Raw genomic sequence first — 25,504 nt, 5'->3', positions numbered from 1 at the left:
TGTCAATATTTATGTTTTTGTCGATCTGCTGTATATTATTTTCTTGTTTAGCGTTAATTGGACATGACGAGAAAATTAATTATGAAAAGGTTACATAAAAATGTGTATTCTAAGTAATTAATTATTAGTTTGCGTATTTTGATATACCTGTTTTTTATGACCATGTACTCTGATCAATTTTGCAAATAGTATTCCATTTTTTATAGTGTTACGAATTTTAATGATTTTGGAATAGCTAAACCATTTTCTATGGTTTCTATGAATTTTGACATGTTGTCATCCTGTTTTATTTTGTGCAAGATGACAGAGTGGAATAAGATTAGGAGTGTCTCCACTCAATTATTATTGTCTAAAAATTGGTTTATGATTAATTAGACGAATGCTAAATTTTTTTGATGTTTTGAGCATATGCATTTCCGCTGTTTCTTTTTTGGGACATTTTCTGAGTCTGTTTACGTTACACGAACATCTTCAGACAATGTGGGGCACGTGTAACGCCGGAAATGCATATCCTCCTATTTCCATCTATTGTACTATTTTTTTTCCTTGCTTTGTTACCTCAAGATATGACATTTCTGTCTCTTTGTATATTGTAATCGTTTTACTATTTATATATTTATACATTTATGTCGATGTATAATTGGTTTGTTTCGTAAATATTATTTGTATTTTTACGCTGGGTCTTGCCTAGGGAAAACTGCTATCGAACGATTACGTCGATAGGTCGTGTGAAGAATCAAAGTGTGTAGGATCTTTGGTAGTGTTAACTCTGCCGCGTGGAGCGCGGGCTGAGAGAAGGAGTCTGGCGGGAGTAGCGAGTGGAGCAGGTGTGTTGTGTGACGCTCCCGCGAGTTGCCGCGCTTTCGGGGTTTGGCAGCATGTAATTGCGCTCGACTTGCGATGATAGTTTGTGACATGGTGTCGCGGACGGGAAACATTAACTAGCGCACATCAAGAGCCCGTTTCGTCTGGTGACCGTGCCGAGAAGAAGGCGCGCCAACATCCAGCTTCTGCAACAGCGACGGCCGACAATGAGTGACTGTCGCCACCCCCTCGATCGACGGCGTCAAACCTTCAATCAACCATCAAGGAAGACTGGAAGCAAGTAAAGTTTTAGAACTGTATGGCAGACCTCAGCTTTTCAAACTGTACCATTTTCGTAACTATAATAACAGCAACTTAGCATGAACCTTTGTTGCTCATTGTCCCAATTGCATTACCAAGCAGGGTCCCTTCCTTTTCCGGAATGAACCCGAGTGTCGTTGAAATTCAGACGCCAGCATTAAAGTAACATCATTTCACTGCTTTAATTTCAAAGTTCAGTTAGCTGGCTACAATATTCAGATTACACAAGCACAAATTAAGAGTGCGAGTTTTGTTATCGTATTTTAGCTTACCTGTGGCTGCAGCTCAGCTTGGTACGTACTAAATTTTACTATTGTTAATTGTTCAGAATCATTTAATTCAAGTTCAAAGTTAAATCTCTTATTTCTAAACTGCGTAGATTCAAGTAGCTTTTGAAGTGATTGTTGAGGTAGTCCAAGACTAACCGTGTTTTACTGAATTTCGATGTGCTTCAGAAAGAAAGCTCACTATTAACTTAAGTCACTAAATTAACTTTCGATTTTCCGGTTTTATTAATTCTTTTGCTAAATTAAGTCAGGGTGTAGCGAAATTTATTACTTCTGACAAACTTTCAGTTTTCACACTGCACGTGTCAACCTTCAGTTGCCACGCTTCTAGTGCTAATTATATGTGTAATAACCTTTCTTTTTCAGTTACTATAGTAATTGTCCTTAGGACTGGCGACCGTGATTTCCCCCAAATCTCAAATACCTAATTACCGCTAGTTAATTGTTAACGTAACGGCTGCACATTTACTTTCTTTATTAACTTTACCCCTTTTCAAAATTAATTTCCACCAGTTTCATTAGCACATTTCCTTTCATTTAGATGTAACCCTTTCCTCCCTCTTTACCGACAGGTTAACTTCGGTGACGATTGCTTTTCCAAAACTCCCATTAGGTACATGCGGTTTCATTTTTCACTGTCATTAAGGTCGGTAAGTGAGGGGGAGGTTACACGTGGCGACCTGGTGACAGGACAATCTTCAGATTTGAGGTTGTTCTGGACACGAATTTTGCATTGTGCAAATCTCGTAACAAAGTATTGGTTACATACAGGCCGTTACGTCAGCGAGAATAAGTAGTGGGAGTAATCCTAATTATATTTGAGATTTGGCATTTATATTGAAAATTATTAAAATGAGTGAACGCAACAATTGCCAAAATTTGGTAGACTTGGATACGGAACAATCGGTCGAACAGTGGGAAACGCGCACCGCGGTACCCATTGTTCAGGGGCAGGCGGCTAGCATGAAAGACGCGACCACCGAAACGCAACAAAGAGCAGAAATGGAATTCCAAACTTTAGAAAATGTTTCGGAATCGGAAGTGAAAGTCAAACCTGAATCCCTTTATGACGAATACGGGGGGACAATTAAAGAGGAAGCCGCTACTGAAGTGGAACCGGTAGTTTCCGGGAATTTAACTGATTTATTGAATGTTTTGATTAACGAAATCAAGAGTCAATCGGCCAAGCTAGACAAACAGAACAAAGCTATTAACGTTGTTAACAACAATGTTGGAGTTGTTAATACAAAAGTTGATAAAATCAAAGAAGATATTGTTGTAATTAATACCGAAATCGGTAATCTTAAACAGGAAATGATAGGCGTTCAGGCGGAAATTGCGAGCATAAATACTCGTTTTGATTCCGAAATTAGCAGAATCGAGAAAAGTGTAGGAGAAGCAGTTGCTCCGATCATCGAGAATAAGGTGACGGAACAAATTCAATTAGTGAAAAAAGAGGATCAACAGAAGGTGGAAACTTTAAAGGCTTTAGTGTCCGAAGTAGACACTAAAGTGAGGGAGCAGGCTAATACCTGCGAAGAGAAAAAGAGGGAAGTGGAAACGCTTGCGACAACCACTTGCCAAGTAATTACGAGAGTGTCGGAGTTAGAAAAGAAACTTGACGAAAAACAGAGCTATGTGCCAATCTGTGCACATAGTTCGGAATTGTTGACGAAAGAGGAGCGGTTCGACCCCTTGAAAAAAGGCGGTATACACGCGACGGATTTCATTAAAAATTGTGAAAGAGTTTTACCCAGATCATGGACTAATGAGAGAAAAATTAATGCGGTTATTGATGTGCTGGCTGGTGATGCCAAGCGTTGGGGCTTAAACCTCAAAATTACGAACCTGACTTTTGACGAGTTTAAAAATTTGTTTCTGGCTGAGTACTGGTCAGAGCAAAAACAGCAAAGTGTTTGGCGCGAATTTGTCGTATCGAGGCCTTTCGATGCGAATTCGCGCGGCTCGATGAAGGAGTTTTGTGAGGGCTGGATCCGCAAGTTGGAATATTTGCGTGATCGCCGCACGGAATCCGAAATAGTCTGGGAACTCTACAAAAATCTTCCAGATAATACAAAACGCTACGTAGGAAGCAATTACAGGACAATAAATGATTTCCTGGAAAGAGTGGAGGACGAGGACAATTGGCGCAATAATCGCGACAACGGGTACCACAGCAACCACAACAACGATAACCATGGGAATAATGCATACCGCAACCATGGCAGCAATAACAATAATGGTTCGGACCGTAATAACAATCGGTACAATGCAAATAATAACAGGAATGACGGAAACCAGTATCGTACTAACGTGATACGGGCTTCACAGAATTGTAATAACGCCAGAGGGTGTGAGCAGCCGCTTCAGCAGCATCCGGGGAGCGTATCTGCTGGGACGAGACAGGGAAACCATTAGCCGCGCCGGTGAGGGGCCGAGCGGGCGTGGAGAAATTTTGGCGGCCCAACAACAGGAGAAAACCCAGGTATCGTCATTATGAAAATTCCGTGTGGAATAATCAACGGCGGGAGAGTGTGCCAGTGTTAGGAGAAAGGAGTGCGCCCACAAGTAGTAGATCAGCTGTATACACGGCAGTAGAAAATACATTCACTGTCAGTGAGAACAATTTAAGTAGTGTTCCGGAAATCGATCATAAAGTGGCAGCTGTAATACCCACAGCGGAACTGGAGATTGAGTTTAATAATGATTCACAAGTGTTGAGAGAAGATCAGATGTCGGATAAAACGTCCGTCATCGAGCGAGGGGATGCAGAGAGGGATGAGGTCTGGTTAAGGCAGTTCGGTCGCTTATACGACGAACTAAGAGATTATAGGGGTCTGTATGGGAAAAGTGTTTATGGGGAGCGCGTGCAGGATTTGCCGCGTCTCGTCCCGCAGGAAGATAGTGTTTGTGAAGTGATAGAAAGTTCTGGCCCTAACCGGCAGACTTTACCAGAAATAGTTGATGTTAATGGGGAGCACGAGCAAGATTCGTCGTGTTTCGTCCCGCAGGAGTTAGATGTTGAAGTAGTAACGGAAAGTTCTGGCCCTAACCGGCAGACCTTACCGAAAGTTTCAGTGGTAGAAGTAACCGACCCATCCGACGCAAACATCCAGTTTAAACATTGCGAGAGTATTAAGGAGAAAGATTGCGAAAATTTTAGTGATAGCCGGACATGATTGGTAGAAAAGCACATAGATTACAACGTGTATGAGGTTAGAGCTGACATTATACGGTCAGACGATAGCAGTGTGGGTTGCGCAGATCTAGCGGAAGTAATTGCAGAAACTACTGGACACATTCCTCCAGGTAGATTGGCGGATGAGATTAATCTGACCAAAGTGGAATCAACGAAGGTGACGATTAATGAATTGATAGCAAAGCAACACTCAATAGTTGAAGAGTTACAGGAAAAGGTTTCGGTATTGGAGGCGAAGCTACAGAATAAGCCTCAGGACAAACGTGTTGAAATTAAAACTGTATGTGAACAGAGGCTGAAAAAGCCGCCAGATAAGCCGGATTTAGGATCAAAGCCGGATGGTTTTTTCTGGAATGACCTGGATATAGACGAGGATTTACTGTGAGAAAATAAAGAAACAGACGAGGACAAGTGTAGACAGATAGTAGTGTCTGTTAATATGCACGACCTACAACTAAACGTGTTGATTGACACCGGTGCAGAATTGAGTGCTGTATCTGGGAAAATATTTGAGTTACCGAAAGACAGACCCGGCATCGTAGTTATGCCAGTAACAGGAGTGAAAATTATCGGTGCTACTGGGAAGGCCAGTAAACCGGTCACAAAACAGATTTTTGTCCATTTCGAGATATGTGGGGCACGATTTGAACAAGAGTTTGTCGTCGTGCCAGACTTAACTACGGAAGTAATTATCGGGTTAGATTGGCTATTAAAGTACCATGCAGTGATTAATTGCGAAAGCAAAACTTTGACATGTACGTCACAAGATAAAACGATAGTAGTTAGTTTTGACGAGGCAGGAGACGGTGTGCATAGGCAATACCAGCCTATACACATTGTTAACTGGCCGGATGACATTGACGTAGGAATGAATTTGAACTGCCGTAACGTGAGGAATTTCGGCATTGACAAAAGTGTAGAAAGTGAAGTGGAAGAGATAATCAAATTCCCTCCACGGATTGACATTAGTATTGGTGTGAAAAAAGATCGTTTGCGAGAAGTAATGAAGCTAAAAGCCGATGCTCTCATACGTCGTCATGACGCAAAAGCGCGTTTTGCTAAGTTTGCAATCGGAGTCTTAGTACTTGTAAAAGCTCATGAGAAATCGAGCGAGATAGACAATGAAATCTCTAAATTTAAGTTTGTTTATAATGGACCATATAAAGTCATTGGTATACCTCACACAAATGCTTATTGCTTAGAGTATCCAAGCTCTGGAAAACGATTAGGTATACGGAATATTGTAGACTTGAAATTGTACCAACCTAGGATCGATTAATACCACACAATGAGTAATTTGTACAGTATGTAAATATAGAGTGTAAGATTTAAGGATGTGCCATGTTACGATGCTTTTGCCTGACCTAGAGGTCATTAAAGAAGTTGTAATTAATAAGTAATTGATGTTGATTAAATTATTTAGGAGTTACTGAATATTAATCAATTTAAAAATCCAAGCTGCCAGTTTTCAGCTGAGTCACAGTAGATTAAGAAAAGTAAATATGCTTTTGTAACTAGCTGTCAGATTTCATGAATGTGTGTTTTTATTAGTCATTGCCGATGTACTTAGACGCTGTTTTAAGTTTCAGGCTAGTACATGCGTGTCATGATGGACAGTGTTGAGTTATCCGCTGTGATAGTGTTTATGGACTCCTTGAGATTACTCGGGAGTGAGTTTTTCCTAAAGAATTCAGTGAAACGGACGTTCTGGAAATGCCGTTAAAAGGGCGAGTGAGATCAAGCGTGCCGCACAGGCGGGCGCAACAATACTTGCGAGGCAAAGCCGCTGTCGGCTCCTGTGCCGCTGTCGGCTCTTGTGCCGCTGTCGGCATTCTTTGTACTTGCGGGTACGGAAGGCGGAATTGTTTTTCTTCCTGAACAGCTGATGTGAAAGAATTCTGTTGTCAATATTTATGTTTTTGTCGATCTGCTGTATATTATTTTCTTGTTTAGCGTTAATTGGACATGACGAGAAAATTAATTATGAAAAGGTTACATAAAAATGTGTATTCTAAGTAATTAATTATTAGTTTGCGTATTTTGATATACCTGTTTTTTATGACCATGTACTCTGATCAATTTTGCAAATAGTATTCCATTTTTTATAGTGTTACGAATTTTAATGATTTTGGAATAGCTAAACCATTTTCTATGGTTTCTATGAATTTTGACATGTTGTCATCCTGTTTTATTTTGTGCAAGATGACAGAGTGGAATAAGATTAGGAGTGTCTCCACTCAATTATTATTGTCTAAAAATTGGTTTATGATTAATTAGACGAATGCTAAATTTTTTTGATGTTTTGAGCATATGCATTTCCGCTGTTTCTTTTTTGGGACATTTTCTGAGTCTGTTTACGTTACACGAACATCTTCAGACAATGTGGGGCACGTGTAACGCCGGAAATGCATATCCTCCTATTTCCATCTATTGTACTATTTTTTTTCCTTGCTTTGTTACCTCAAGATATGACATTTCTGTCTCTTTGTATATTGTAATCGTTTTACTATTTATATATTTATACATTTATGTCGATGTATAATTGGTTTGTTTCGTAAATATTATTTGTATTTTTACGCTGGGTCTTGCCTAGGGAAAACTGCTATCGAACGATTACGTCGATAGGTCGTGTGAAGAATCAAAGTGTGTAGGATCTTTGGTAGTGTTAACTCTGCCGCGTGGAGCGCGGGCTGAGAGAAGGAGTCTGGCGGGAGTAGCGAGTGGAGCAGGTGTGTTGTGTGACGCTCCCGCGAGTTGCCGCGCTTTCGGGGTTTGGCAGCATGTAATTGCGCTCGACTTGCGATGATAGTTTGTGACATGGTGTCGCGGACGGGAAACATTAACTAGCGCACATCAAGAGCCCGTTTCGTCTGGTGACCGTGCCGAGAAGAAGGCGCGCCAACATCCAGCTTCTGCAACAGCGACGGCCGACAATGAGTGACTGTCGCCACCCCCTCGATCGACGGCGTCAAACCTTCAATCAACCATCAAGGAAGACTGGAAGCAAGTAAAGTTTTAGAACTGTATGGCAGACCTCAGCTTTTCAAACTGTACCATTTTCGTAACTATAATAACAGCAACTTAGCATGAACCTTTGTTGCTCATTGTCCCAATTGCATTACCAAGCAGGGTCCCTTCCTTTTCCGGAATGAACCCGAGTGTCGTTGAAATTCAGACGCCAGCATTAAAGTAACATCATTTCACTGCTTTAATTTCAAAGTTCAGTTAGCTGGCTACAATATTCAGATTACACAAGCACAAATTAAGAGTGCGAGTTTTGTTATCGTATTTTAGCTTACCTGTGGCTGCAGCTCAGCTTGGTACGTACTAAATTTTACTATTGTTAATTGTTCAGAATCATTTAATTCAAGTTCAAAGTTAAATCTCTTATTTCTAAACTGCGTAGATTCAAGTAGCTTTTGAAGTGATTGTTGAGGTAGTCCAAGACTAACCGTGTTTTACTGAATTTCGATGTGCTTCAGAAAGAAAGCTCACTATTAACTTAAGTCACTAAATTAACTTTCGATTTTCCGGTTTTATTAATTCTTTTGCTAAATTAAGTCAGGGTGTAGCGAAATTTATTACTTCTGACAAACTTTCAGTTTTCACACTGCACGTGTCAACCTTCAGTTGCCACGCTTCTAGTGCTAATTATATGTGTAATAACCTTTCTTTTTCAGTTACTATAGTAATTGTCCTTAGGACTGGCGACCGTGATTTCCCCCAAATCTCAAATACCTAATTACCGCTAGTTAATTGTTAACGTAACGGCTGCACATTTACTTTCTTTATTAACTTTACCCCTTTTCAAAATTAATTTCCACCAGTTTCATTAGCACATTTCCTTTCATTTAGATGTAACCCTTTCCTCCCTCTTTACCGACAGGTTAACTTCGGTGACGATTGCTTTTCCAAAACTCCCATTAGGTACACGCGGTTTCATTTTTCACTGTCATTAAGGTCGGTAAGTGAGGGGGAGGTTACAAGATGATACATGAAACACTTTCAGAACCGGCTACTTGGTTTTTGTGCTTACCTGGAGGGCTGGAAATGCGCGGAACAGCCGCCGGCATGACGGTTGTTTCCCTCGTTTGCACAAAAAGCAAGGGCTCGTCCGGGATTTGAACCCGGGACCTCCTGCACGCGAAGCAGGAATCATACCCCTAGACCAACGAGCCTGTTCGAAGCGTCTAAGCGCTGCACATGACTGACGCCTCCGTTCTTAGTATCACCATGCAGAGCTGCCGCTCACCCAGCGTTTTCCCTGGCTGTTGCGGTTTGATTGTTTTCATCGATGTCTTTTACAATAGCAACTTCTAGAATCGGAGGGAGCTCGTAGCCGATGCCTTTGCTTACGCAGGAAAAATCTGTTGCCACTACGGGTTTCTAGGTAGAACAGCCGCAGAGCCGTCGTTTCCGTGGTGTAGCGGTTATCACGTCTGCTTTACACGCAGAGGGTCCCCGGTTCGATCCCGGGCGGAAACACGACATTTCTTAAACCCCTTTTCGGATTCCATTTCCGAGATAACGTCACGTCTGCGTATGCAGGGATAATAAATGTCGTGTGCTACACGGATATCGCGTCATTTTACTGTCAAATGCTCTTGCTCCCATAGTGTACCGGTATTCAGTAACTCAGAACGCTCGTAGCTCCATTCTGGCCGGCAAAGTTTATAATCCATTTCTTCAGGACTACTTCAAGTGCGCTTCATACTGGCTTTCCTGAGCTCACTGCACTCGCCTTGTCACAGCTCTGTTGAAGTGTGAACGTAACTAATAGTGAGAAACTCTTAACTACGCTCAGTCTTGTATCCCACCCTTTGGTTGTTGTCGTCGCTAATCAGATGAAGGTAGACTGCTCCACGATTGAGGTTCGTCTCCACTCACGGTGCACATGTTCTGCAAAGACAACCTTTGTTTTCCGTTGCATGCAAGATTACTGTCGGCTCTTCTACAGCAATCGACCCATGTAATTTACTGGTGTCAGATTCTTGCCATATCAAACGGTCCCTTCATCACCGTAGTGCTACACAAAGCGTGCTGCGGCAGGCATCTATTCTTCATTGCAGAGCTGCAAACGTGGGTGAGCTCCACCTACTCTTCAGCACGGTCAAAACGGTAGGGCTCGTCCGGGATTTGAACCCGGGACCTCCTGCACCCAAAGCAGGAATCATACCCCTAGACCAACGAGCCACCTGCCAGTAGCAATGAAGCTAATTCCAAGCAGTCCAGCTCCGAGGAACACTAACTTCCATGTAAATCAGAAACAAAAGCGCTTTCTGAAGGCAGCGCTCACCACTGATGGGAAGAATATGAAAGGCAATGAATATAGAGTGAATAATTTCATCGCGCTCTGCAGATGAACACACGGTGGTGTTTCACTTTCGTCATGTGCTTTCTCAGTGTCAAGGGAAGGCAAATGCACTAAACAAAAGAACATCGGGAATCCGAAACACCAACTCATAACGAAAAGATTGCGGAATATACTGCAAGCAAAACTTCCAGAAGACCACTCCTGAAGGCGTCGGTGCCTTAACAATTATTCCGTGCAGCAATGATCATCTAGGAAGAGCCAACTGTACGTGTCGATCCACCACACAACTTTTTTTGATATTGTTTTACCTAAATTTCCATTACCTCTTCGTTACAAGAATATTGTGTGGTTTTCACCTGATCTGCTTCGTCCAGCAGCGATAGTAGTAAGTAAATCGACGACAGTTTCATTAAAAGTAGGTCAGACACAGAAATCGGAGTTAGGTGTAGCTCATGTTATTACGCTTTCAAATGCAGTTCTCTGGCTGGGAGTAGTGGCGTACTCCTGTAGTCCAAGCGTCTGGGAGGCCGTTGTTGTGGAAGAGATCTGGGAACAACTACAGATTCGGCCGTTTCATCAGCTCAGGAACGACCGCGACGCCCTCATCGAGCTTTGCAGGTTGACCAGATAGCAGTGCGGAATTTTCGGCTAGTGGTGGCTCGGGGTTAAGAGAAATCGAGAGCAGTGAGCAAAACTACATCGGGAAACCGAAACAGACGACTCATAACGAAAAGATTGCTGAATGTACTGCAAAAGCAAAACTTCGAGAAGACGAACTCTGAAGCCGTCGGTGCCTTAACAATCATTCCGTGCAACAACGATAATCTGGCGAGAGCGAGGCGTGGTTGTCGCTCGACCACACAACACATTTTATATAATGTTCTACTTATTCTAAACTTGCGTTTCCAGATCATCAGTAAAATACTGTGTGATTTACACCTGGTTTCCTTCTTCCAAAAGCGATATTAAGAAGTACATCGACTGCAGCGTCATTGACTGTCGTGGGTCCGGGCGCCGGCGCGCCAGCGGTGGCCTGTCGGAGCTGCTGGTGCCTCCATGTAGAGGTACCGCTGAGCCCGGGCTCCTCGCCGCTAACGAAGTGATTGCTTTTGGTGACATCATTTGCAATAGCGACTGCGCGAATTGACGGTACCTTGTACGGGGCTCCTCGCCGCTAACGAAGTGATTGCTTTTGGTGACATCATTTGCAATAGCGACTGCGCGAATTGACGGTACCTTGTACGGAAAGAATGAGTAGCTGATGCTGCTGAGGACTCGGCCGCGAGCATTTCCGACGACTTCTTGGGCTCTCATTCGTGATGGCATTCAGACAGGCAAGGGTGCTGTCGATTGTTGCATACGAATGCGAAATACCTGCATTGTGCGTTTCCGCAAAGTGATTTTTACGCCAAAGTTGCGATCGTCCTACTAGTTGTGTCAGATGTGGAGCACAGAGCGTAGCAGTTTCCGTCGTGTAGCGGTTATCACGTCTGCCTAACACGCAGAAGGTCCCCGGTTCGATTCCGGGCGGAAACAATTTTTCGTCGCACTCAACAAGACCCATGCTACAATCTCTACTGTGACCATTTAAATCAATTTCAAACGGCCCACCACCAGGGCTCAGATGATACATGAAACTCGTTCAGAACCGGCTACTTGGTTTTTGTGCTTACCTGGAGGGCTGGAAATGCGCGGAACAGCCGCCGGCATGACGGTAGTTGCCACACGTTTGCACAAAAAGCAAGGGCTCGTCCGGGATTTGAACCCGGGACCTCCTGCACCCGAAGCAGGAATCATACCCCTAGACCAACGAGCCTGTTCGTAGCGTCTAAGCGCTGCACATGACTGACGCCTCCGTTCTTGGTATCACCATGCAGAGCTGCCGCTCACCCAGCGTTTTCCCTGGCTGTTGCGGTTTGATTGTTTTCATCGATGTCTTTTACAATAGCAACTTCTAGAATCGGAGGGAGCTCGTAGCCGATGCCTTTGCTTACGCAGGAAAAATCTGTTGCCACTACGGGTTTCTAGGTAGAACAGCCGCAGAGCCGTCGTTTCCGTGGTGTAGCGGTTGTCACGTCTGCTTTACACGCAGAAGGTCCCCGGTTCGATCCCGGGCGGAAACACGACATTTCTTAAACCCCTTTTCGGATTCCATTTCCGAGATAACGTCACGTCTGCGTATGCAGGGATAATAAATGTCGTGTGCTACACGGATATCGCGTCATTTTACTGTCAAATGCTCTTGCTCCCATAGTGTACCGGTATTCAGTAACTCAGAACGCTCGTAGCTCCATTCTGGCCAGCAAAGTTTATAATCCATTTCTTCAGGACTACTTCAAGTGCGCTTCATACTGGCTTTCCTGAGCTCACTGCACTCGCCTTGTCACAGCTCTGTTGAAGTGTGAACGTAACTAATAGTATAGTGAGAAACTCTTAACTACGCTCAGTCTTGTATCCCACCCTTTGGTTGTTGTCGTCGCTAATCAGATGAAGGTAGACTGCTCCACGATTGAGGTTCGTCTCCACTCACGGTGCACATGTTCTGCAAAGACAACCTTTGTTTTCCGTTGCATGCAAGATTACTGTCGGCTCTTCTACAGCAATCGACCCATGTAATTTACTGGTGTCAGATTCTTGCCATATCAAACGGTCCCTTCATCACCGTAGTGCTACACAAAGCGTGCTGCGGCAGGCATCTATTCTTCATTGCAGAGCTGCAAACGTGGGTGAGCTCCACCTACTCTTCAGCACGGTCAAAACGGTAGGGCTCGTCCGGGATTTGAACCCGGGACCTACTGCACCCAAAGCAGGAATCATACCCCTAGACCAACGAGCCACCTGCCAGTAGCAATGAAGCTAATCCCAAGCAGTCCAGCTCCGAGGAACACTAACTTCCATGTAAATCAGAAACAAAAGCGCTTTCTGAAGGCAGCGCTCACCACTGATGGGAAGAATATGAAAGGCAATGAATATAGAGTGAATAATTTCATCGCGCTCTGCAGATGAACACACGGTGGTGTTTCACTTTCGTCATGTGCTTTCTCAGTGTCAAGGGAAGGCAAATGCACTAAACAAAAGAACATCGGGAATCCGAAACACCAACTCATAACGAAAAGATTGCGGAATATACTGCAAGCAAAATTTCCAGAAGACCACTCCTGAAGGCGTCGGTGCCTTAAGAATTATTCCGTGCAGCAATGATCATCTAGGAAGAGCCAACTGTACGTGTCGATCCACCACACAACTTTTTTTGATATTGTTTCACCTAAATTTCCATTACCTCTTCGTTACAAGAATACTGTGTGGTTTTCACCTGATCTGCTTTGTCCAGCAGCGATAGTAGTAAGTAAATCGACGACAGTTTCATTAAAAGTAGGTCAGACACAGAAATCGGAGTTACGTGTAGCTCATGTTATTACGCTTTCAAATGCAGTTCTCTGGCTGGGAGTAGTGGCGTACTCCTGTAATCCAAGCGTCTGGGAGGCCGTTGTTGTGGAAGAGATCTGGGAACAACTACAGATTCGGCCGTTTCATCAGCTCAGGAACGACCGCGACGCCCTCATCGAGCTTTGCAGATTGACCAGATAGCAGTGCGGAATTTTCGGCTAGTGGTGGCTCGGGGTTAAGAGAAATCGAGAGCAGTGAGCAAAACTACATCGGGAAACCGAAACAGACGACTCATAACGAAAAGATTGCTGAATGTACTGCAAAAGCAAAACTTCGAGAAGACGAACTCTGAAGCCGTCGGTGCCTTAACAATCATTCCGTGCAACAACGATAATCTGGCGAGAGCGAGGCGTGGTTGTCGCTCGACCACACAACACATTTTATATAATGTTCTACTTATTCTAAACTTGCGTTTCCAGATCATCAGTAAAATACTGTGTGATTTACACCTGGTTTCCTTCTTCCAAAAGCGATATTAAGAGGTACATCGACTGCAGCGTCATTGACGGTCGTGGGTCCGGGCGCCGGCGCGCCAGCGGTGGCCTGTCGGAGCTGCTGGTGCCTCCATGTAGAGGTACCGCTGAGCCCGGGCTCCTCGCCGCTAACGAAGTGATTGCTTTTGGTGACATCATTTGCAATAGCGACTGCGCGAATTGACGGTACCTCGTACGGAAAGAATGAGTAGCTGATGCTGCTGAGGACTCGGCCGCGAGCATTTCCGACGACTTCTTGGGCTCTCATTCGTGATGGCATTCAGACAGGCAAGGGTGCTGTCGATTGTTGCATACGAATGCGAAATACCTGCATTGTGCGTTTCCGCAAAGTGATTTTTACGCCAAAGTTGCGATCGTCCTACAAGTTGTGTCAGATGTGGAGCACAGAGCGTAGCAGTTTCCGTGGTGTAGCGGTTATCACGTCTGCCTAACACGCAGAAGGTCCCCGGTTCGATTCCGGGCGGAAACAATTTTTCGTCGCACTCAACAAGACCCTTGCTACAATCTCTACTGTGACCATTTAAATCAATTTCAAACGGCCCACCACCAGGGCTCAGATTGTAACGCCGGAAATGCATATCCTCCTATTTCCATCTATTGTACTATTTTTTTTCCTTGCTTTGTTACCTCAAGATATGACATTTCTGTCTCTTTGTATATTGTAATTGTTTTACTATTTATATATTTATACATTTATGTCGATGTATAATTGGTTTGTTTCGTAAATATTATTTGTATTTTTACGCTGGGTCTTGCCTAGGGAAAACTGCTATCGAACGATTACGTCGATAGGTCGTGTGAAGAATCAAAGTGTGTAGGATCTTTGGTAGTGTTAACTCTGCCGCGTGGAGCGCGGGCTGAGAGAAGGAGTCTGGCGGGAGTAGCGAGTGGAGCAGGTGTGTTGTGTGACGCTCCCGCGAGTTGCCGCGCTTTCGGGGTTTGGCAGCATGTAATTGCGCTCGACTTGCGATGATAGTTTGTGACATGGTGTCGCGGACGGGAAACATTAACTAGCGCACATCAAGAGCCCGTTTCGTCTGGTGACCGTGTCGAGAAGAAGGCGCGCCAACATCCAGCTTCTGCAACAGCGACGGCCGACAATGAGTGACTGTCGCCACCCCCTCGATCGACGGCGTCAAACCTTCAATCAACCATCAAGGAAGACTGGAAGCAAGTAAAGTTTTAGAACTGTATGGCAGACCTCAGCTTTTCAAACTGTACCATTTTCGTAACTATAATAACAGCAACTTAGCATGAACCTTTGTTGCTCATTGTCCCAATTGCATTACCAAGCAGGGTCCCTTCCTTTTCCGGAATGAACCCGAGTGTCGTTGAAATTCAGACGCCAGCATTAAAGTAACATCATTTCACTGCTTTAATTTCAAAGTTCAGTTAGCTGGCTACAATATTCAGATTACACAAGCACAAATTAAGAGTGCGAGTTTTGTTATCGTATTTTAGCTTACCTGTGGCTGCAGCTCAGCTTGGTACGTACTAAATTTTACTATTGTTAATTGTTCAGAATCATTTAATTCAAGTTCAAAGTTAAATCTCTTATTTCTAAACTGCGTAGATTCAAGTAGCTTTTGAAGTGATTGTTGAGGAAGTCCAAGACTAACCGTGTTTTACTGAATTTCGATGTGCTTCAGAAAGAAAGCTCACTATTAACTTAAGTCACTAAATTAACTTTCGATTTTCCGGTTTTATTAATTCTTTTGCTAAATTAAGTCAGGGTGTAGCGAAATTTATTACTTCTGACAAACTTTCAGTTTTCACACTGCACGTGTCAACCTTCAGTTGCCACGCTTCTAGTGCTAATTATATGTGTAATAACCTTTCTTTTTCAGTTACTATAGTAATTGTCCTTAGGACTGGCGACCGTGATTTCCCCCAAATCTCAAATACCTAATTACCGCTAGTTAATTGTTAACGTAACGGCTGCACATTTACTTTCTTTATTAACTTTACCCCTTTTCAAAATTAATTTCCACCAGTTTCATTAGCACATTTCCTTTCATTTAGATGTAACCCGTTCCTCCCTCTTTACCGACAGGTTAACTTCGGTGACGATTGCTTTTCCAAAACTCCCATTAGGTACACGCGGTTTCATTTTCCACTGTCATTAAGGTCGGTAAGTGAGGGGGAGGTTACAAGATGATACATGAAACTCTTTCAGAACCGGCTACTTGGTTTTTGTGCTTACCTGGAGGGCTGGAAATGCGCGGAACAGCCGCCGGCATGACGGTTGTTGCCACACGTTTGCACAAAAAGCAAGGGCTCGTCCGGGATTTGAACCCGGGAGCTCCTGCACGCGAAGCAGGAATCATACCCCTAGACCAACGAGCCTGTTCGTAGCGTCTAAGCGCTGCACATGACTGACGCCTCCGTTCTTAGTATCACAATGCAGAGCTGCCGCTCACCCAGCGTTTTCCCTGGCTGTTGCGGTTTGATTGTTTTCATCGATGTCTTTTACAATAGCAACTTCTAGAATCGGAGGGAGCTCGTAGCCGATGCCTTTGCTTACGCAGGAAAAATCTGTTGCCACTACGGGTTTCTAGGTAGAACAGCCGCAGAGCCGTCGTTTCCGTGGTGTAGCAGTTATCACGTCTGCTTTACACGCAGAAGGTCCCCGGTTCGATCCCGGGCGGAAACACGACATTTCTTAAACCCCTTTTCGGATTCCATTTCCGAGATAACGTCACGTCTGCGTATGCAGGGATAATAAATGTCGTGTGCTACACGGATATCGCGTCATTTTACTGTCAAATGCTCTTGCTCCCATAGTGTACCGGTATTCAGTAACTCAGAACGCTCGTAGCTCCATTCTGGCCGGCAAAGTTTATAATCCATTTCTTCAGGACTACTTCAAGTGCGCTTCATACTGGCTTTCCTGAGCCCACTGCACTCGCCTTGTCACAGCTCTGTTGAAGTGTGAACGTAACTAATAGTGAGAAACTCTTAACTACGCTCAGTCTTGTATCCCACCCTTTGGTTGTTGTCGTCGCTAATCAGATGAAGGTAGACTGCTCCACGATTGAGGTTCGTCTCCACTCACGGTGCACATGTTCTACAAAGACAACCTTTGTTTTCCGTTGCATGCAAGATTATTGTCAGCTCTTCTACAGCAATCGACCCATGTAATTTACTGGTGTCAGATTCTTGCCATATCAAACGGTCCCTTCATCACCGTAGTGCTACACAAAGCGTGCTGCGGCAGGCATCTATTCTTCATTGCAGAGCTGCAAACGTGGGTGAGCTCCCCCTACTCTTCAGCACGGTCAAAACGGTAGGGCTCGTCCGGGATTTGAACCCGGGACCTTCTGCACCCAAAGCAGGAATCATACCCCTAGACCAACGAGCCACCTGCCAGTAGCAATGAAGCTAATCCCAAGCAGTCCAGCTCCGAGGAACACTAACTTCCATGTAAATCAGAAACAAAAGCGCTTTCTGAAGGCAGCGCTCACCACTGATGGGAAGAATATGAAAGGCAATGAATATAGAGTGAATAATTTCATCGCGCTCTGCAGATGAACAGACGGTGGTGTTTCACTTTCGTCATGTGCTTTCTCAGTGTCAAGGGAAGGCAAATGCACTAAACAAAAGAACATCGGGAATCCGAAACACCAACTCATAACGAAAAGATTGCGGAATATACTGCAAGCAAAATTTCCAGAAGACCACTCCTGAAGGCGTCGGTGCCTTAACAATTATTCCGTGCAGCAATGATCATCTAGGAAGAGCCAACTGTACGTGTCGATCCACCACACAACTTTTTTTGATATTGTTTTACCTAAATTTCCATTACCTCTACGTTACAAGAATACTGTGTGGTTTTCACCTGATCTGCTTTGTCCAGCAGCGATAGTAGTAAGTAAATCGACGACAGTTTCATTAAAAGTAGGTCAGACACAGAAATCGGAGTTACGTGTAGCTCATGTTATTACGCTTTCAAATGCAGTTCTCTGGCTGGGAGTAGTGGCGTACTCCTGTAATCCAAGCGTCTGGGAGGCCGTTGTTGTGGAAGAGATCTGGGAACAACTACAGATTCGGCCGTTTCATCAGCTCAGGAACGACCGCGACGCCCTCATCGAGCTTTGCAGATTGACCAGATAGCAGTGCGGAATTTTCGGCTAGTGGTGGCTCGGGGTTAAGAGAAATCGAGAGCAGTGAGCAAAACTACATCGGGAAACCGAAACAGACGACTCATAACGAAAAGATTGCTGAATGTACTGCAAAAGCAAAACTTCGAGAAGACGAACTCTGAAGCCGTCGGTGCCTTAACAATCATTCCGTGCAACAACGATAATCTGGCGAGAGCGAGGCGTGGTTGTCGCTCGACCACACAACACATTTTATATAATGTTCTACTTATTCTAAACTTGCGTTTCCAGATCATCAGTAAAATACTGTGTGATTTACACCTGGTTTCCTTCTTCCAAAAGCGATATTAAGAGGTACATCGACTGCAGCGTCATTGACGGTCGTGGGTCCGGGCGCCGGCGCGCCAGCGGTGGCCTGTCGGAGCTGCTGGTGCCTCCATGTAGAGGTACCGCTGAGCCCGGGCTCCTCGCCGCTAACGAAGTGATTGCTTTTGGTGACATCATTTGCAATAGCGACTGCGCGAATTGACGGTACCTCGTACGGAAAGAATGAGTAGCTGATGCTGCTGAGGACTCGGCCGCGAGCATTTCCGACGACTTCTTGGGCTCTCATTCGTGATGGCATTCAGACAGGCAAGGGTGCTGTCGATTGTTGCATACGAATGCGAAATACCTGCATTGTGCGTTTCCGCAAAGTGATTTTTACGCCAAAGTTGCGATCGTCCTACAAGTTGTGTCAGATGTGGAGCACAGAGCGTAGCAGTTTCCGTGGTGTAGCGGTTATCACGTCTGCCTAACACGCAGAAGGTCCCCGGTTCGATTCCGGGCGGAAACAATTTTTCGTCGCACTCAACAAGACCCTTGCTACAATCTCTACTGTGACCATTTAAATCAATTTCAAACGGCCCACCACCAGGGCTCAGATTGTAACGCCGGAAATGCATATCCTCCTATTTCCATCTATTGTACTATTTTTTTTCCTTGCTTTGTTACCTCAAGATATGACATTTCTGTCTCTTTGTATATTGTAATTGTTTTACTATTTATATATTTATACATTTATGTCGATGTATAATTGGTTTGTTTCGTAAATATTATTTGTATTTTTACGCTGGGTCTTGCCTAGGGAAAACTGCTATCGAACGATTACGTCGATAGGTCGTGTGAAGAATCAAAGTGTGTAGGATCTTTGGTAGTGTTAACTCTGCCGCGTGGAGCGCGGGCTGAGAGAAGGAGTCTGGCGGGAGTAGCGAGTGGAGCAGGTGTGTTGTGTGACGCTCCCGCGAGTTGCCGCGCTTTCGGGGTTTGGCAGCATGTAATTGCGCTCGACTTGCGATGATAGTTTGTGACATGGTGTCGCGGACGGGAAACATTAACTAGCGCACATCAAGAGCCCGTTTCGTCTGGTGACCGTGTCGAGAAGAAGGCGCGCCAACATCCAGCTTCTGCAACAGCGACGGCCGACAATGAGTGACTGTCGCCACCCCCTCGATCGACGGCGTCAAACCTTCAATCAACCATCAAGGAAGACTGGAAGCAAGTAAAGTTTTAGAACTGTATGGCAGACCTCAGCTTTTCAAACTGTACCATTTTCGTAACTATAATAACAGCAACTTAGCATGAACCTTTGTTGCTCATTGTCCCAATTGCATTACCAAGCAGGGTCCCTTCCTTTTCCGGAATGAACCCGAGTGTCGTTGAAATTCAGACGCCAGCATTAAAGTAACATCATTTCACTGCTTTAATTTCAAAGTTCAGTTAGCTGGCTACAATATTCAGATTACACAAGCACAAATTAAGAGTGCGAGTTTTGTTATCGTATTTTAGCTTACCTGTGGCTGCAGCTCAGCTTGGTACGTACTAAATTTTACTATTGTTAATTGTTCAGAATCATTTAATTCAAGTTCAAAGTTAAATCTCTTATTTCTAAACTGCGTAGATTCAAGTAGCTTTTGAAGTGATTGTTGAGGAAGTCCAAGACTAACCGTGTTTTACTGAATTTCGATGTGCTTCAGAAAGAAAGCTCACTATTAACTTAAGTCACTAAATTAACTTTCGATTTTCCGGTTTTATTAATTCTTTTGCTAAATTAAGTCAGGGTGTAGCGAAATTTATTACTTCTGACAAACTTTCAGTTTTCACACTGCACGTGTCAACCTTCAGTTGCCACGCTTCTAGTGCTAATTATATGTGTAATAACCTTTCTTTTTCAGTTACTATAGTAATTGTCCTTAGGACTGGCGACCGTGATTTCCCCCAAATCTCAAATACCTAATTACCGCTAGTTAATTGTTAACGTAACGGCTGCACATTTACTTTCTTTATTAACTTTACCCCTTTTCAAAATTAATTTCCACCAGTTTCATTAGCACATTTCCTTTCATTTAGATGTAACCCGTTCCTCCCTCTTTACCGACAGGTTAACTTCGGTGACGATTGCTTTTCCAAAACTCCCATTAGGTACACGCGGTTTCATTTTCCACTGTCATTAAGGTCGGTAAGTGAGGGGGAGGTTACAAGATGATACATGAAACTCTTTCAGAACCGGCTACTTGGTTTTTGTGCTTACCTGGAGGGCTGGAAATGCGCGGAACAGCCGCCGGCATGACGGTTGTTGCCACACGTTTGCACAAAAAGCAAGGGCTCGTCCGGGATTTGAACCCGGGAGCTCCTGCACGCGAAGCAGGAATCATACCCCTAGACCAACGAGCCTGTTCGTAGCGTCTAAGCGCTGCACATGACTGACGCCTCCGTTCTTAGTATCACAATGCAGAGCTGCCGCTCACCCAGCGTTTTCCCTGGCTGTTGCGGTTTGATTGTTTTCATCGATGTCTTTTACAATAGCAACTTCTAGAATCGGAGGGAGCTCGTAGCCGATGCCTTTGCTTACGCAGGAAAAATCTGTTGCCACTACGGGTTTCTAGGTAGAACAGCCGCAGAGCCGTCGTTTCCGTGGTGTAGCAGTTATCACGTCTGCTTTACACGCAGAAGGTCCCCGGTTCGATCCCGGGCGGAAACACGACATTTCTTAAACCCCTTTTCGGATTCCATTTCCGAGATAACGTCACGTCTGCGTATGCAGGGATAATAAATGTCGTGTGCTACACGGATATCGCGTCATTTTACTGTCAAATGCTCTTGCTCCCATAGTGTACCGGTATTCAGTAACTCAGAACGCTCGTAGCTCCATTCTGGCCGGCAAAGTTTATAATCCATTTCTTCAGGACTACTTCAAGTGCGCTTCATACTGGCTTTCCTGAGCCCACTGCACTCGCCTTGTCACAGCTCTGTTGAAGTGTGAACGTAACTAATAGTGAGAAACTCTTAACTACGCTCAGTCTTGTATCCCACCCTTTGGTTGTTGTCGTCGCTAATCAGATGAAGGTAGACTGCTCCACGATTGAGGTTCGTCTCCACTCACGGTGCACATGTTCTACAAAGACAACCTTTGTTTTCCGTTGCATGCAAGATTATTGTCAGCTCTTCTACAGCAATCGACCCATGTAATTTACTGGTGTCAGATTCTTGCCATATCAAACGGTCCCTTCATCACCGTAGTGCTACACAAAGCGTGCTGCGGCAGGCATCTATTCTTCATTGCAGAGCTGCAAACGTGGGTGAGCTCCCCCTACTCTTCAGCACGGTCAAAACGGTAGGGCTCGTCCGGGATTTGAACCCGGGACCTTCTGCACCCAAAGCAGGAATCATACCCCTAGACCAACGAGCCACCTGCCAGTAGCAATGAAGCTAATCCCAAGCAGTCCAGCTCCGAGGAACACTAACTTCCATGTAAATCAGAAACAAAAGCGCTTTCTGAAGGCAGCGCTCACCACTGATGGGAAGAATATGAAAGGCAATGAATATAGAGTGAATAATTTCATCGCGCTCTGCAGATGAACAGACGGTGGTGTTTCACTTTCGTCATGTGCTTTCTCAGTGTCAAGGGAAGGCAAATGCACTAAACAAAAGAACATCGGGAATCCGAAACACCAACTCATAACGAAAAGATTGCGGAATATACTGCAAGCAAAATTTCCAGAAGACCACTCCTGAAGGCGTCGGTGCCTTAACAATTATTCCGTGCAGCAATGATCATCTAGGAAGAGCCAACTGTACGTGTCGATCCACCACACAACTTTTTTTGATATTGTTTTACCTAAATTTCCATTACCTCTACGTTACAAGAATACTGTGTGGTTTTCACCTGATCTGCTTCGTCCAGCAGCGATAGTAGTAAGTAAATCGACGACAGTTTCATTAAAAGTAGGTCAGACACAGAAATCGGAGTTACGTGTAGCTCAAGTTATTACGCTTTCAAATGCAGTTCTCTGGCTGGGAGTAGTGGCGTACTCCAGTAATCCAAGCGTCTGGGAGGCCGTTGTTGTGGAAGAGATCTGGGAACAACTACAGATTCGGCCGTGTCATCAGCTCAGGAACGACCGCGACGCCCTCATCGAGCTTTGCAGATTGACCAGATAGCAGTGCGGAATTTTCGGCTAGTGGTGGCTCGGGGTTAAGAGAAGTCGAGAGCAGTGAGCAAAACTACATCGGGAAACCGAAACAGACGACTCATAACGAAAAGATTGCGGAATGTACTGCAAAAGCAGAACTTCGAGAAGACGAACTCTGAAGCCGTCGGTGCCTTAACAATCATTCCGTGCAACAACGATAATCTGGCGAGAGCGAGGCGTGGTTGTCGCTCGACCACACAACACATTTTATATAATGTTCTACTTATTCTAAACTTGCGTTTCCAGATCATCAGTAAAATACTGTGTGATTTACACCTGGTTTCCTTCTTCCAAAAGCGATATTAAGAAGTAAATGACTGCAGCGTCATTGACGGTCGTGGGTCCGGGCGCCGGCGCGCCAGCGGTGGCCTGTCGGAGCTGCTGGTGCCTCCATGTAGAGGTACCGCTGAGCCCGGGCTCCTCGCCGCTAACGAAGTGATTGCTTTTGGTGACATCATTTGCAATAGCGACTGCGCGAATTGACGGTACCTCGTACGGAAAGAATGAGTAGCTGATGCTGCTGAGGACTCGGCCGCGAGCATTTCCGACGACTTCTTGGGCTCTCATTCGTGATGGCATTCAGACAGGCAAGGGTGCTGTCGATTGTTGCATACGAATGCGAAATACCTGCATTGTGCGTTTCCGCAAAGTGATTTTTACGCCAAAGTTGCGATCGTCCTACAAGTTGTGTCAGATGTGGAGCACAGAGCGTAGCAGTTTCCGTGGTGTAGCGGTTATCACGTCTGCCTAACACGCAGAAGGTCCCCGGTTCGATTCCGGGCGGAAACAATTTTTCGTCGCACTCAACAAGACCCTTGCTACAATCTCTACTGTGACCATTTAAATCAATTTCAAACGGCCCACCACCAGGGCTCAGATGATACATGAAACTCTTTCAGAACCGGCTACTTGGTTTTTGTGCTTACCTGGAGGGCTGGAAATGCGCGGAACAGCCGCCGGCATGACGGTAGTTGCCACACGTTTGCACAAAAAGCAAGGGCTCGTCCGGGATTTGAACCCGGGACCTCCTGCACCCGAAGCAGGAATCATACCCCTAGACCAACGAGCCTGTTCGTAGCTGCAGCAGCAAGTCGTATACTCCTAGCTCTACCACATAAATTTCGGGCGTATTATAGTATTTGAGAGTTGTAGCATCACGTTTTAGTACTCGAATAGTGTTAAATCGCGTAGTCTCCTTCCGCCGCCGAGCAGTGTGTTAGCAGTGCACAAGTGGCAGCATTACTGCATTTACTAGGCAATCTTGTATTTTAATAACCGCTTCAATTTTGTCGTTTTGTTTGAGCTCTCTGTAGATTAGTTCAGACGTTCTTTGCACAAGTTTTTAGCATGGATAGGGACTGCAACTGCTGTGTTCGGATGCAGGCTGAGTTGGCATCCCTTCGCTCCCAGCTTCAGGCAGTGTTGGCTTCGGTCACACAGCTTGAGGCTGTTGCCAATGGGCATCACTGTGGGGGTCCGGATGGGGGTTTGTCGGGGACGGCCAGCTCGTCCCACGCATCCCCCGATCGGACTACGACTGTGGTTGCCCGGGATACTGCCCGCATTGAGGCTGATCCCTCACCTGTGGTAGAGTGGGAGGTCGTCTCAAGGTGTGGCAGGGGGCGAAAGACATTCCGGAGGGCTGAACGGAAGGCCTCTCCAGTTTGTCTGACGAACCGGTTTCAGGCTCTGTCTCAGGCTGATACTGATCTTCAGCCTGACATGGCTGCTTGTCCTGTTCCAGAGGTTGCCCCTCAGTCTGCAAGATCCGGGCAGTCGCAGAGGGTGGGCTTACTGGTAGTTGGGAGCTCCAACGTGAGGCGCGTAATGGGGCCCCTTAGGGATATGGCAGCAAGGGAGGGGAAGAAAACCAAAGTGCACTCCGTGTGCATACCGGGGGGAGTCATTCCAGATGTGGAAAGGGTCCTTCCGGATGCCATGAAGGGTACAGGGTGCACCCGTCTGCAGGTGGTCGCTCATGTCGGCACCAATGATGTGTGTCGCTATGGATCGGAGGAAATCCTCTCTGGCTTCCGGCGGCTATCTGATTTGGTGAAGACTGCCAGTCTCGCTAGCGGGATGAAAGCAGAGCTCACCATCTGCAGCATCGTCGACAGGACTGACTGCGGACCTTTGGTACAGAGCCGAGTGGAGGGTCTGAATCAGAGGCTGAGACGGTTCTGCGACAATGTGGGCTGCAGATTCCTCGACTTGCGCCATAGGGTGGTGGGGTTTCGGGTTCCGCTGGATAGGTCAGGAGTCCACTACACGCAACAAGCGGCTACACGGGTAGCAGGGGTTGTGTGGCGTGGGCTGGGCGGTTTTTTAGGTTAGATGGCCTCGGGCAAGTGCAGAAAGGGCAACAGCCTCAACGGGTGCGGGGCAAAGTCAGGACATGCGGGGACCAAGCAGCAATCGGTATTGTAATTGTAAACTGTCGAAGCTGCGTTGGTAAAGTACCGGAACTTCAAGCGCTGATAGAAAGCACCGAAGCTGAAATCGTTATAGGTACAGAAAGCTGGCTGAAGCCAGAGATAAATTCTGCCGAAATTTTTACAAAGGCACAGACGGTGTTTAGAAAGGATAGATTGCATGCAACCGGTGGTGGAGTGTTCGTCGCTGTTAGTAGTAGTTTATCCTGTAGTGAAGTAGAAGTGGATAGTTCCTGTGAATTATTATGGGTGGAGGTTACACTCAACAACCGAGCTAGGTTAATAATTGGCTCCTTTTACCGACCCCCCGACTCAGCAGCATTAGTGGCAGAACAACTGAGAGAAAATTTGGAATACATTTCACATAAATTTTCTCAGCATGTTATGGTCTTAGGTGGAGATTTCAATTTACCAGATATAGACTGGGACACTCAGATGTTTAGGACGGGTGGTAGGGACAGAGCATCGAGTGACATTATACTGAGTGCACTATCCGAAAATTACCTCGAGCAATTAAACAGAGAACCGACTCGTGGAGATAACATCTTGGACCTACTGATAACAAACAGACCCGAACTTTTCGACTCTGTAAGAG

General features: G+C 45.3%; 17 non-coding genes across 17 annotated transcripts; 8 read left to right on the top strand and 9 right to left on the bottom strand.

Moving 5' to 3' along the window:
* Nucleotides 1-8,717: 8,717 nt before the first annotated feature.
* On the bottom strand, nucleotides 8,718-8,789 carry Trnaa-cgc (transfer RNA alanine (anticodon CGC)). The gene has a single exon. It is a non-coding gene; the product is annotated as a tRNA-Ala (tRNA).
* Nucleotides 8,790-9,023: 234 nt separating this feature from the next.
* On the top strand, nucleotides 9,024-9,096 carry Trnav-uac (transfer RNA valine (anticodon UAC)). The gene has a single exon. It is a non-coding gene; the product is annotated as a tRNA-Val (tRNA).
* A 636-nt stretch (nucleotides 9,097-9,732) lies between these two features.
* Nucleotides 9,733-9,804, bottom strand: Trnap-ugg (transfer RNA proline (anticodon UGG)). Its single transcript has one exon. It is a non-coding gene; the product is annotated as a tRNA-Pro (tRNA).
* A 1,584-nt stretch (nucleotides 9,805-11,388) lies between these two features.
* On the top strand, nucleotides 11,389-11,461 carry Trnav-aac (transfer RNA valine (anticodon AAC)). Its single transcript has one exon. It is a non-coding gene; the product is annotated as a tRNA-Val (tRNA).
* A 208-nt stretch (nucleotides 11,462-11,669) lies between these two features.
* On the bottom strand, nucleotides 11,670-11,741 carry Trnap-cgg (transfer RNA proline (anticodon CGG)). The gene has a single exon. It is a non-coding gene; the product is annotated as a tRNA-Pro (tRNA).
* Nucleotides 11,742-11,975: 234 nt separating this feature from the next.
* Trnav-uac (transfer RNA valine (anticodon UAC)) lies at nucleotides 11,976-12,048 on the top strand. The gene has a single exon. It is a non-coding gene; the product is annotated as a tRNA-Val (tRNA).
* A 641-nt stretch (nucleotides 12,049-12,689) lies between these two features.
* Nucleotides 12,690-12,761, bottom strand: Trnap-ugg (transfer RNA proline (anticodon UGG)). Its single transcript has one exon. It is a non-coding gene; the product is annotated as a tRNA-Pro (tRNA).
* Nucleotides 12,762-14,262: 1,501 nt separating this feature from the next.
* On the top strand, nucleotides 14,263-14,335 carry Trnav-aac (transfer RNA valine (anticodon AAC)). The gene has a single exon. It is a non-coding gene; the product is annotated as a tRNA-Val (tRNA).
* Nucleotides 14,336-16,140: 1,805 nt separating this feature from the next.
* Nucleotides 16,141-16,212, bottom strand: Trnaa-cgc (transfer RNA alanine (anticodon CGC)). Its single transcript has one exon. It is a non-coding gene; the product is annotated as a tRNA-Ala (tRNA).
* A 234-nt stretch (nucleotides 16,213-16,446) lies between these two features.
* Nucleotides 16,447-16,519, top strand: Trnav-uac (transfer RNA valine (anticodon UAC)). Its single transcript has one exon. It is a non-coding gene; the product is annotated as a tRNA-Val (tRNA).
* A 636-nt stretch (nucleotides 16,520-17,155) lies between these two features.
* Nucleotides 17,156-17,227, bottom strand: Trnap-ugg (transfer RNA proline (anticodon UGG)). Its single transcript has one exon. It is a non-coding gene; the product is annotated as a tRNA-Pro (tRNA).
* Nucleotides 17,228-18,728: 1,501 nt separating this feature from the next.
* On the top strand, nucleotides 18,729-18,801 carry Trnav-aac (transfer RNA valine (anticodon AAC)). The gene has a single exon. It is a non-coding gene; the product is annotated as a tRNA-Val (tRNA).
* A 1,805-nt stretch (nucleotides 18,802-20,606) lies between these two features.
* Nucleotides 20,607-20,678, bottom strand: Trnaa-cgc (transfer RNA alanine (anticodon CGC)). The gene has a single exon. It is a non-coding gene; the product is annotated as a tRNA-Ala (tRNA).
* Nucleotides 20,679-20,912: 234 nt separating this feature from the next.
* On the top strand, nucleotides 20,913-20,985 carry Trnav-uac (transfer RNA valine (anticodon UAC)). Its single transcript has one exon. It is a non-coding gene; the product is annotated as a tRNA-Val (tRNA).
* Nucleotides 20,986-21,621: 636 nt separating this feature from the next.
* On the bottom strand, nucleotides 21,622-21,693 carry Trnap-ugg (transfer RNA proline (anticodon UGG)). The gene has a single exon. It is a non-coding gene; the product is annotated as a tRNA-Pro (tRNA).
* Nucleotides 21,694-23,193: 1,500 nt separating this feature from the next.
* Nucleotides 23,194-23,266, top strand: Trnav-aac (transfer RNA valine (anticodon AAC)). Its single transcript has one exon. It is a non-coding gene; the product is annotated as a tRNA-Val (tRNA).
* A 208-nt stretch (nucleotides 23,267-23,474) lies between these two features.
* On the bottom strand, nucleotides 23,475-23,546 carry Trnap-cgg (transfer RNA proline (anticodon CGG)). Its single transcript has one exon. It is a non-coding gene; the product is annotated as a tRNA-Pro (tRNA).
* Nucleotides 23,547-25,504: the final 1,958 nt, after the last annotated feature.

The sequence above is a fragment of the Schistocerca cancellata genome, unplaced genomic scaffold (assembly GCF_023864275.1).
Source record: "Schistocerca cancellata isolate TAMUIC-IGC-003103 unplaced genomic scaffold, iqSchCanc2.1 HiC_scaffold_1080, whole genome shotgun sequence".
Classification (NCBI taxonomy): domain Eukaryota; kingdom Metazoa; phylum Arthropoda; class Insecta; order Orthoptera; family Acrididae; genus Schistocerca; species Schistocerca cancellata.
The sequence above is the reverse complement of the archived record's forward strand: the minus strand, read 5'-3'. Positions and strand labels throughout refer to the sequence as shown.